Here is an 11,881-nt window from a genome sequence, read left to right as displayed (position 1 = left end):
ATTATGATGATGATATCCTGGGACACCCAGAAGATCTAAAACAATGCAGCTACGTAAGGACATGAATCATTCCCAAAATATAATTATTTGCTAAGCCTCTTACATATAGAACCATAGAGTTGAAAGAGACTCTGAGGGTCCTTTAGTCCAACCCCCTGGAATGCAGGAATATGCAGCTGTCCCATACAGGGATCTGGACCCTACTTGATTGAGCCCCTACTTGCGACCAGAAATATTGGCTTGGTTCAGGACGTTGCCCCTTTTGCTTGCGGAGCAACCAAAGCATGTCAAGGAGTTGAAGCAGAAGACATAATTGACTGCTGTTGTGATATACGATGCTACAATTTACTACGAATCACCGAATTGTAAATTTTATTTTGTTTTTATGGTTTTCTACAGATGTTATGACTTACAGCCTTGACAAATAAGGTGATTCACTGAAGCTCTGTGCAGATGCTCTTCTTCTCTCATGCTTAGAACCACAGGAGGGGAGAGTGTGGAGTATCACCTGTATTCCTATCACCTGGCCCCACCACCCCTCGTGCCATAACACAAACTAACTAACTAACTAACTAACTAACTAACTAACTAACTAACTAACTAAAATAACTAAGCATATCTAGAGCTGGTTTGGGATGAAAGTCTTGTCGTTTTGCTCTTAGGCACTGAAACTGCCAGCTAGGGATTGGTGAATTTCTCAGTTTGGGTTTCTCTCCGTTTCTCATTTTTCTAACCTTAAATTCCATTCTCCGCATTTCCACATCAGTTTGCAATCCCCCCCCCCCCTAAAAAAACCAGTCCTCATGAAAATTCATCAGTATTTTCTCTTAACATAGACATTTCATGCAAGTTTCCCTAATACACACATTAGTGGTTTTTTTGGGGTGTGTGTGTGATTTCACGAGGGTCACATGACTCACACGGGAGTGTGGCTCCTGAAGATGCCCATTAGCTGATCGGTGGCTAGAGTGATTCCCTTTCATAGAATCAGAGAGCTGGAAGAGACCCTGAGGATCATCTAGTCCAACCCCTTGCAATACAGGAATATGCAGCTGTCCCTTACGGGGATCGAACCTGCAGCCTTGGTGTTATCAGCACCATGCTCTGACCAACTGAGCTATCCAGGCTCAGTTGCCAACAAAATCCAAATGGGTCAGGACCACCAAATTCCAGGTATAAATCTATTTAAAATGGATTTCTCCTCCATGGATTTCTCCTCCAGGATAAAACCATGCAACTTTCAGTTGTCCTCCCCCCACCGCCTTTCCCCTTTTCTCCTCAAGCTTGTATTATCCTTATAAAAGTTGCACCATCTCTGTTCTCTCATTTCCTTCTACCTGCGGCAAAGGGCGATCGTGTTATTTTAAATATTTACATCAAGTTACTTTATACGTTCCTGTGGTCTTGAGGCATGGAGGCTCCCTGGGGTTGGTCACTGGGCACTTGATCCAATTAGCACTCAAGGTCAAGAGCGCATTATGCTGACAAAAAGTGGGGAGGGAACCATCCTGGTTGGTTAAAAAACTTGCCTTGCTGATTAAGGGCGGCCTTTGGAGCAAATGAAATTACAGCCCAAGAAATCTGATTGCGTCCGTGCTCGAGTGAGGTAGCGTCTCAGCGCTCAATTTCCCCAGCCATATGCTCCAAGAATTAAAAAAAAAACAAAAACCCTTCACATCAGAAGAAGGCAAAGGAAGAGCCTAAGGCAGTGAATGTAACACTGCATGGAGAATGAGGAGAAGGGTTAGCAGAGGAATTTCTCAGCGCGACAAAGAGCTTTCATTTCACTTATTTATTTTGAAGATGAACTGAGTGTTAAGAACATAGGAATGCAGGAAGCTTCCTTGTCCGGAGTCAGACCAGCTTAGCTCAGTTATGCCTAAACTTACTGGCAGTGTCTCTCTAGGACAGCCTTGCTCAACCTGTGGGTCCCCTGTTGAACTACAACTCCCATCACTCCTAGCTAGCAAGGCCAGAGCTCAGGGATGATGGGAGCTGTAGTCCAACAACATCTGGGGACTGAGGTCTGAGAGAAGGAGAGACCTGAGTACTTGCAGGAGGAGTGCTCGCCTTTGGGCGAGACAGGGAGGTGAGTCACCAGGGGATCAGGACCGACCGTTACACCATCAGAGATAAAAGGCTGCTGGACCCCGCCCCAGGTTGCAGGAGCAACATTGCTGCAACCTGCCTGTTACCCTGTGCCTGACCTAGCCTAGTTTCCTGCCTTGGGCCTCTTGGACTGACTCCTTGTGGAATCCTTGGATTTGGGACCGGACCTGGACTGCGTTGCTCGGGTTAACCCCTGGCCCAGGAGAGCGGTGCTCATCTCACTTTACAGGCCAAGGGAGCCAGCGTTTGTCTGCTTCTGCAGACAGTTTTTCCGGGTCATGTGGCCAGCATGACTAAGCCGCTTCTGGTGAAGCCAGAGCAGCACATGGAAACTCTGTTTAGCTTCCTGCCGGAGCGATATCTATTTACCTACTTGCACTTTGACATGCTTTTGAACTGCTAGGTAGGCAGGAGCTGAGACTGAATAACGGGAGCTCACCCCGTCATGGGGATTCGAACTGCCAACCTTCCGATCGGCAAGTCCAAGCAGCACAGTGGTTTAAACCACAGCGCCACCCATTGAGTACTGAGGTCCAACTCCAGATTTGAGGGGGCCCTGGGTGAAATGTCCTCTGGTGAGGTCCCTCCTTCATTAGCAGAACTTGGTAGGGTTACACTGTTGCAGTGGCAGTGATTGAAGCAGCATTGCCTGGCTAAATAAATTTATTCTGCCCCCCCCCCTCCCACCAGTGCTCCAGAGCAAGGCTAGGTTATGGGTAGAGATGGGTGGTTCATTCTAAGTCCGTTCTGTGCCACCCTTGCTAATATTCAGTTGTAGTTACGCTCCATCCCATTTTTCACTGAGTTTACAAAAGAATGCATTAAAAATCTTCATGTACATTGTATGCATTTTGTACATTCTTCCATTAAACTACACATTTCCCCAAAGCAGTTTCCTCCGAAAGTTGCCTTTTGTACATGTTTTTCGCAAAATCCATGTGCACACACTTTGGGGGATTGAAGGTACATTGCTCAAAATGTAGAAGAGCATAATTTGACTGATAGCTGCATTCTGATCTGCAAGCAAGTTTGGAAGTGTTGATTTGGGTTGGTCCGCTATGAAATTCAAACTGAATGAATTTGGCCCTCATCCTTACCAGTGTAGGAAATGTACATCATCTATCCACCTGTTGCTGCTCAGGGTGATGAGTCAGGAAAACAAAATTAAAGGAACCCCAAGGAATGCATTGGCAGAGGACCCTACCTGAGTACTTTATGCCTGGGCAGCTGATCAAGGATTATAGACATTGAGGCTGGCCATGAGAGCACCTACCACATCTATTCTTCTGTGGTGTTAAGATTGGTGCAGGAGCCTCTCTTGGTAGTTCCACCAACCTTGAAAATGTAGTGAATGGAGACCTGGGAGCAGGCTTTCTCTGTGACAGCTCCTAAGCTGTGGAACTCCCTCACGCAGGGACACACCTAGCATTTTCCTTGTACAGCTTCCACTGTATGCTAAAGATGCAGCTCTTTACCCTACTCTTTGACAGTCAAGGGACATTATTATGTACATTATGGAGCATCTCCACTCCCATCGTTCAGCACGAACACTGAAGTCCAGCTCTGAGAGAGAGAAGCGAAGTTACAGGGAACCAGGCAGAGGGCCTTCTCAGCAGTGGTGCCCTCCTTGTGGAACGCCCTCCCATCAGATGTCAAACAAATAGACAACTATCTGACTTTTAGAAGACATCTGAAGGGAGGTTTTTAATGAATGATGTCATATTGTGGACTGTCTCGCCAGAGTGGTGCATGCTCTAGTTATCTCCCGCTTGGACTACTGCAATGTGCTCTATGTGGGGCTACATTTGAAGGTGACCCGGAAACTACAACTAATCCAGAATGCGGCAGCTAGACTGGTGACTGGGGGCAGCTGCCAAGACCACATAACACCGGTCTTGACAGAGCTACATTGGCTCCCAGAACATTCTGAGCACAATTCAAAGTGTTGGTGCTGACCTTTGAAGCCCTAAACAGCCTTGGTCCAGTATATCTGAAGGAGCGTCTCCACCCCCATCGTTCTGCCCGGACACTGAGGTCCAGGGCAGAGGGCCTTCTGGCAGTTCCCTCATTACGAGAAACAAAGCTACAGGGAACCAGGCAGAGGGCCTTCTCGGTAGTGGCGCCCACCCTGTGGAACGCCCTTCCAGCAGATGTCAAAGAGATAAACAACTACCTGACATTCAGAAGACATCTTAAGGCAGCCCTGTTCAGGGAAGTTTTTAATGTGTGACATCTTAGTGTATTTTTGGTCTTGTGTAAGCCGCCCAGAATGCCTGGGAAACCCAGCCAGATGGGCAGGGTACAAATAATAAATTATTATTATTATTATTATTATTATTATTATTATTATTATTATTATTATTATAATATTGTGTTTGAATTTGTTGGAAGCTGCCCAGAGTGCAGCTTTGTTTTATCTGTTTTTATAACTGTGTCCTGTGCTGAAGTAACCTACCCCTGAGACCTTACGGTGAAGGGTTGGTAAGACATCTTATAAAATAAATAGATGAGATAACACTGTGCGCCAAATAGAGCTGCTTGGTGGGCCTAAATGAGCCATTAAGCCATAGGTTCCCCACCACTGTGGTATATGAACCATTGGCTGAGGAGAAAAGCAGAAGACCTCTTGCTTGTATAAAATGAAATCAAGCGAATTAACTTAAATTGATATCCTTACTTACATTGTTTCCTAAGCAAGCAATTTCGAGGGGGAGTGGATGATATTTCTCTCAGCCGTGCTGTAATGTCTTCAGGATTTGAAGGTTGCTCTTTACTGCACTGTCAGGAAAAGACAAAGGATGAGAAGCATTGTTTAGAAGCATCGAAGAAGAAATCAAAGTGATGATGTAATGGCTCAACCCAGGAAACAATTAGAAGATCATTTTTACTAAACATTTTACGACTCCACATTTGCATCTGGGGAATATTAGAGTAAATATAGCATGAGGAAATTAGTCTTAATTTCATGTTAATGGAAAAATCAATTCAGTTCTAATTATGTTATGATTTATAATATACAATCCGGCAGTTCTTTAAATGCTTTGATTAGGTTGTTCAATTGTTGATTTTTTCCCCCTCAACCTAAATAAGATTAATTCTGTTTCTAATCACACATTGAAATGCATAAATCTATTGGCAGTAGAGTCTACTTAACCTCAGGGAAGCTGGAATAAAAAGAGAAGGAAGTATATTAATTACAGTATTTTCTATACATGAATGTTCAAGAAGGCCTTGTGAGCCCACAAGTCTAGAGAACTTGGCAACTGAGGGGAAATGAGTCACATCACAGAAGAGACTGGGCCACCTGCTGATGGTGCTGACAAGAGCCATGAGGCGAGACAAGTGCAGAATAAAAGGCCTCATGAAGTCCTGTTTGTGGAAGAGAGAAATTGCGGGGAACATTTCACCAAACTTCTCTGCCAGAGAGGAGATGTTCTCAAAGAGTTTCTCAAAGGCGAGGCTCACCATTAGCACAGCTTCTTTGTTTAAACCTAATTTTTAATTTTGCTATCTCTGCAAGTGGCAGCGACAACTGTGGTGGCGATGGAGCCGCCATTTTGTATCCACCATGATGCCCTGAGTCATTCTGGGATGCTGATAGAGGGTGTGTGTGCGAAAGAGAGAGGTGTGTGGAATGGCAGCTGCCACGGAAAATGGCAGGCAATATGCTGAGAGAATTCTGCAGAGTGGCCTTGTTATTCTAGGGGCATGTGAAAAAGAGACACCTCAGAAATGTTCTCAGAAAAATGTCTTCAGAGAAATTTTGCCTCGGTTCTGATTGAGCCTGTGGCTGGAGGGGATTCAGTTAATTCATCCCACAGCATCTTGCATTCCATTTGTTGAACTTGTCACATATTAGAGAACTCAGTCATGTGATTCTCCTCCTACATCAGGGTAGTCAACATGGTACCTTCTAGAAGTTTTGCACAGCAACACCATAATCCCTCACCAGTGCCCAAACTGGCTGAGGAGATTGTGCCCACAATATCCCGACATTATCATGTTGTTAAGATCACAAGGTTGTCCGGACAACATTTTTTAGGTGAATATGGTTATCATTCTAGTTTCTGTTTTGTTTTAAATGTATCTGTTGTTTTTTGTGTTTTTAATTATTTTATTTGCAATTTAATTTATGTGTAAACCGCTGTGAGACAGCGGTTTAGAAGGTATAATAATAATAATAATAATAATAATAATAATAATAATAATAATAATACTTTTCAAGTAATGCATGATTAAAGACCCAGCATAAATTATGCTGATCCATAAAGCATGTCAGAAAGGAATTCATATAAAAGATACCCTCTGGCTGAATCAAAACAATGCAGTACTCTGAGTTTTGGTGGGCAAACATAAAAGGGATGAGAAAATAAATAAATAGAGGTTCAGAGATTCACCACTGCTGAGAGAATGATGTTTCAGGAAGCTGTGTGAGGTACATCCTGAGGCATTCTGACAGCTTGTGGAGCGGAGAATCTCAGGAGTATTTACATCTCGCTTTCTAATTTAAAACGAAGAAAACAGGGGTGAGGAGGTGTTTTCTAAGCTTGAAATGGGACTTTCATAAGCCTAGAAGGGTTGATCTTCCTTGTAGCATTGTAGATGGTTTAGACCAGATTTGGACAGATTTTCGACTTGTGGTATTTATTTTGTTTTCAATTAGAACCCCCAAAGGGATCAAGTGGACACAGGTGCCAAATAGTGGTTCACATTGGTGAGCACAGAACACATACTTTCCAACATTTCTCCAATGAAAACAGAGATGCATTATTAATATTATTATTATTATTATTATTATTATTATTATTATTATTACCCTGCCCACCTGACTGGTTTGACCCAGCCACTCTGGGCATATTCCAAAATATATAAAAACATGATAAAACATCAAACATTAGCAAACTTCCCTATACAGGACTGACTGCCTTCTAAAAGTTGTTTTCCTTGGCTCAGGGGTCCCATAACTCCATACACTCCAACATTTCTCCAAAGAAACTAGGGATGTCCTAAGGAGAAGTGGGACATTCCAGGATCAAATCAGAAACTGGGACGGCTTCTGTAAATCCGGGACTGTCCCTGGAAAATAGAGGCATTTGGAGGGTTTGAGAACAACAGGTGCTTCTGAGCTAGAGATGTAGAAGAGACAGGATCCAGTTCTCATTTAAAAGCTGGATCTAAAAACAAGAACTGCTAAAAAGCTTTTTAAAAGATCAGTCATTAAAATACAATTAAACATTTGATAGAATTAAAATGATGTATACCTATAAATTGCCAACAAAGGCCCGTATAGTTAAAGCTATGGTTTTCCCAGTAGTCATGTATGGAAGTGAGAGCTGGACCATAAAGAAGGCTGATCGCCGAAGAATTGATGCTGGAGGAGAGAGTCCCATGGACTGCAAGAAGATCAAACCTTTCCATTCTGAAGGAAATCAGCCCTGAGTGCTCACTGGAAGGACAGATTGTGAAGCTGAGGCTCCAATACTTTGGCCACCTCATGAGAAGAGAAGACTCCCTGGAAAAGACCCTGATGTTGGGAAAGCTGGAGGGCACAAGGAGAAGGGGACAACAGAGGACGAGGTGGTTGGACAGTGTTCTCAAAGCTACCAGCATGAGTTTGACCAAACTGCGGGAGGCAGTGGAAGACAGGAGTGCATGGCATGGAAGACAGGCGTGCTGTGGTCCATGGGGTCACGAAGAGTCGGACACGACTAAATGACTAAAGAACAACAACAACACACCTATAAATTCTGTTTGAAACATACCCATAGTTACAATGAAAACAGCATGACACCAGCCGTCTGTTCCCCAAAGCCTTTTGGAACAAGAAAGTCTTCACCTGCCGACGGAAAGCAAGCAAGGAGGGTTCCAGTCCAGCTTCTCTAGGGAGGGAGTACTAGATCGGAAGTCCTTCAACACTGAAAGTTCAGTTTCTTACAAGAGTGGAATGAATTTGATGTTGCCTCTGTAACTGTGATAGTTCATGAGACTGAAATGGTTGCATGCGCAACGCAGATCACCCCAGCCTTTTGAGTGTCTAGCTACCCCACACAGCATGATCTCCTTCCTGCAGGATTTTCAAAAAACAGCAGGAACTTTTACCAAGGTGGTCACAAATATCCCAATTCTAAAGCACTTGGAGGGGCTGTAGCTCAAGCCGAGAGGCAGATGAGAACACCGCTTGCTTCCTCAACATCCTTCTTCTCTTTATTATCATAATCTGGCTTTCCTTTATGGCCCCGATACACTGCGCAAACTGCTGCTGTTAATATAAGACGCGCCGAAAAGCTCCAGTCAGTGCTTGCCCTCCACCTCCAACCGAAGATGTAATGGAAAAAATCAGTGACCTGCTGAATTCTTAGGTTAAGTAAATTGTTACTTTCCTTGAAGTCTGTAGAAGGATGTCTGTTTCCTTTGTGACATGTTCTTACCAGGATCCATACAATGGGGTGTAATGAATGTTGCTAGTGCCTGACCCCAGAAATCACATATTTATGTATTTGGAAACACTGCAAGGCATGTTATTTGTTCCGGTCAGTAGAAATCTCAACCTCTCCTTTCTAAGCTTCTCAAAGTACATCCATCCGCTTAGGTGATTATTTTAGAATGTATGGGCAAGCACTGGAGTTTCCAAGCTGCCAAACGGCAGGCAAAATGAAAAAATGAGAATTCAAGCAGTATGACCCAGGATTCTCCCTGTGTGCTGTTACCCGAATGCTCAGACAGCAATTGTGATCAATTAAAAGCAGACAAACCTTTTGGGCTGGGTCACATCTCTGCAGTACATTGAAAGCACATGACATGTGCTAAAGAATACAGTGGTACCTTGGTTCTTGAACTTAATCCATTCCAGTCCGTTCGACTTCCAAAACGGTTCCAAAACCAAGGTGCAGCTTCCAATTGGCTGCAGGAGTTTCCTGTACTCAAGCAGAAGCCATTTTGGACATCCGGCTTTCGAAAAACATTTGCAAACTGGAACACTTACTTCTGGGTTTGCGGCATTTGGGAGCCGATTTGTTCGGCAAGTAAGCCGTTCGGGAACTAAGGTTTGACTGTACTGGGAAATACATTTTGTTAAGGGTGCTTGGAATTATAGTGCTGTGAGGGGAGAACTATAGTTCCCATGATTCTCTGAGTGAAACTGCCCTCTGTTTCCTCTTTTTCTTCTTTCAAACAGTGCTGTGCTGGAAATTCCTTCCATGTGTGTTAGGAGTGGACACTGGGTTAAATTACACAGTGCATATACCCAAAAGACACCATAGTCTCTGCTGACCTTCCAAACCCTGAGTAATTGCTTATAACCCCTAGAATCTCTCACCACTCAGAGACTGGGGCAACATGCAACGTGATAAACCTCTCTGCATTTAATTAAATAATAATAATAATAATAATAATAATATTTTATTTGTACCCCACCCTCCCCAGCCAGAGCCGGGCTCAGGGTGGCTAACATCATAAAACTAACACATTATACAAAGAACATAAGAACATAAAAACAGGCAAACAATTAATTAAAATACATCTTAAAATTAGTTCAGAGCAAATTAAAATCTGGACAGATGGCAGTCCACTGGTAAAATTGGGAGTGGTTAATATTCTCCAGGGCCAACTGTTACCACTGGTCTTATAAAGGACCTGTGAGTGGGCTAAGAGAGCCAGTGTGGTGTAGTGGTTAAGAGCGGTAGTCTCGTAATCTGGGGAACCGGGTTCGCGTCTCCGCTCCTCCACATGCAGCTGCTGGGTGACCTTGGGCCAGTCACACTTCTTTGAAGTCTCTCAGTCCCACTCACCTCACAAAGTGTTTGTTGTGGGGGAGGAAGGGAAAGGAGAATGTTAGCCGCTTTGAGACTCCTTAAAGGGAGTGAAAGGCGGGATATCAAATCCAAATTCTTCTTCTTCGTATATAGAAAGAGAAGAATCAGACCAAAGGCCTGAACCCTGAACCCTGACCAAAGGCCTGGTGGAACAGCTCCGTTTTGCAGGCCCTGCAGAAAGATGTCAAATCCTGCAGGGCCCTGGTCGCTTGTGAGAGAGCGTTCCACCAGGCTGGGGCCACAGCCAAAAAGGCCCTGACTCTGGTCAAGGCCAGTCTAATCTCCCTGGGGCCTGGAATCTTCAGGGTGTTATTATTTGCAGACCTTAAGGTCCTCTATGGGGCATACCAGGAGAGGTGATCCTGTAGCTATGAGAGTTCTAGGCTGTATAGGGCTTTAAAGGTTAAGACCAGCACCTTAAACCTGATCCTGTACTCCACCAGGAGCCAGTGCAGCTGGTATAGCACCGGATGAATGTGCTCCCGCGGCGAGGACCCCGTGAGGAGTCTCACCATGGCATTCTGCACCCGCTGGAGTTTCTGGGTCAGTTTCAAGGGCAGCCCCATGTAGAGCGAGTTACAATGCAGAATGTCTACAGAAATAAAATAGCATACAGGTAACAACCCAACAGCATCAAAATATTTTAAAAAACAAACCAAAATTTAAAACTGCAGAAATAAAATAGGCTCATTTGGAAAGAAAGAGTTCTTTTTAACAAATGCTGAAAGCAGCAATGTTGGGACTGGCTTCACTCCCAGGAAGAGTTTTTCAGGGATCTGGTGCCACAGTCCTTGAGCCACAGTGGCACCATCAACAAATCTTTACCAGCAGATCTACCGTATTTTTTGCTCTATAAGACTCACTTTTTCCCTCCTAAAAAGTAAGGGGAAATGTGTGTGCGTCCTATGGAGCGAATGCAGGCTGCACAGCTATCCCAGAAGCTAGAACAGCAAGAGGGATTGCTGCTTTCACTGCGCAGCGATCCCTCTTGCTGTTCTGGCTTCTGAGATTCAGAATTTTTCTTCTTCTTGTTTTCCTCCTCCAAAAACTAGGTGCGTCTTGTGGTCTGGTGCATCTTAGAGTGAAAAATACAGTAAGTGACTGGGGTGGGATGTCAGGGAGGAGGCAGCTATTCACACACCCTGTTCCACACCAGCTGAGAGCATGACAAGGTGCATTAAGCAATTTTGTGCATGTGTGTTATCTCGTGCACTTATTTATCATGCAACAAATCTGCTCCCTTTGATAGCATTTTACTACAGTTAATTCATCTTACGTTCCTGCCAAATAACCGAGATGGCTGGTAGAAGTCCATAGGCAGATTTATCTTTCAATTTTCTTCCTCTTAAATTAATAATATTCTAATTCTGATCTCCCTCCCTCCTCCCCCCCCCCCGCTTCCCCAAGCTTTCAACTCCTTTTCTCCTGGCAGGGCTCCATCTTGCGTGCAAATCAGAAAACCTTTCTCTCATTCCACAAGGCAGGCTTGCAACAATGACAGGCTCACACATTTCGCTACAAAATTAAGGGCGCGTTTTATTAATGGTTGTTTTCAGTTTCCTAGGGACAATATGAAGAAGCTGACGTGTGGATGTTTTCCATGGATCAAGTGGCACTAATTTCTGAATGGATCTAACCCCCCCCCCCAGCAATTGCCCCTAAATCACCTTTCCCTCTGACACGGTTCATATATCTGGATAATAAAAGCTCCCCCCCCCGCCCTCCAAAAACAAAACAACAAAACACTTATTTGTTCAGGCTAGGGAATCCATTAATTATTTACACCAATTTCTACCTCATTCCTAAACCTCTAGTTAAAATTCATGGCCCAGGCGCACATCAAATATTGATTTTTTAATTTTTTTCCCCAAACCCAAAGTTGATGCTTCCCCTTTAACATTATTATAATGAGGGATAAAAAAATCAAATTGCCTGCACTGAAACTCAATCATTTTCACATG

General features: G+C 44.0%; 1 long non-coding RNA gene across 1 annotated transcript; it reads right to left on the bottom strand.

Moving 5' to 3' along the window:
* Positions 1 to 355: 355 nt before the first annotated feature.
* Positions 356 to 5,941, bottom strand: LOC309372979. The gene is made up of 3 exons (XR_014169749.1): positions 5,575 to 5,941; positions 4,791 to 4,887; positions 356 to 508 (listed from the first exon to the last, which is right to left on the bottom strand). It is a non-coding gene; the product is annotated as an uncharacterized lncRNA (long non-coding RNA).
* Positions 5,942 to 11,881: the final 5,940 nt, after the last annotated feature.

The sequence above is a fragment of the Podarcis melisellensis genome (assembly GCF_964234715.1).
Source record: "Podarcis melisellensis genome assembly, chromosome: 1".
NCBI classification, from domain to species: domain Eukaryota; kingdom Metazoa; phylum Chordata; class Lepidosauria; order Squamata; family Lacertidae; genus Podarcis; species Podarcis melisellensis.
Note: the sequence above shows the minus strand (reverse complement) of the source record. Positions and strands in the feature narration are given on the sequence as shown.